This window comes from Myotis brandtii, unplaced genomic scaffold (genome assembly GCF_000412655.1).
Source record: "Myotis brandtii unplaced genomic scaffold, ASM41265v1 scaffold312, whole genome shotgun sequence".
Taxonomy (NCBI): Eukaryota; Metazoa; Chordata; class Mammalia; order Chiroptera; family Vespertilionidae; genus Myotis; species Myotis brandtii.
The window spans coordinates 3,381,074-3,381,300 of NW_005361955.1; the positions used below are offsets into that span (position 1 = coordinate 3,381,074).

The 227-nt window shown below is 69.6% G+C and overlaps 1 protein-coding gene across 3 annotated transcripts in view; it reads left to right on the top strand.

Moving 5' to 3' along the window:
* Positions 1-227, top strand: part of VGLL4 (vestigial-like family member 4) — a 147,430-nt gene that overhangs the window by 615 nt on the left and 146,588 nt on the right. The window contains exon 1 of one of the 3 annotated variants that reach the window (XM_005870055.2): positions 39-137. The exons of the other annotated variants lie outside the window; for them this stretch is intronic. The gene's annotated coding sequence lies outside the window, so the exon portion shown is untranslated. Of the gene's footprint in view, positions 1-38; positions 138-227 lie in introns of those variants that run through there. 3 annotated transcript variants of the gene reach the window in all.

The following is a 227-nucleotide window of genomic DNA, read 5'->3' on the forward strand; positions in this document are numbered from 1 at the left end:
TGCAAGGGGCCTGGGGCGGGGCTTGCCCGCGGACGTCGGTGTCATGTGTGCTGTGGGCCACTGGGGCGAGGGCCAACTGTGTGCGTGTGAGGAACATGCCTGGCCCACGGCAGCGGGCACCTGGGAGCGCACGAAAGGTTCGTCTGTTGGTGCGTGTGCACTCAGGCCGTGTTCCCGCCGGCGGGGCCTGGGGGACGTGATGTGTGGGAGACGCAGGCTACTCGCGC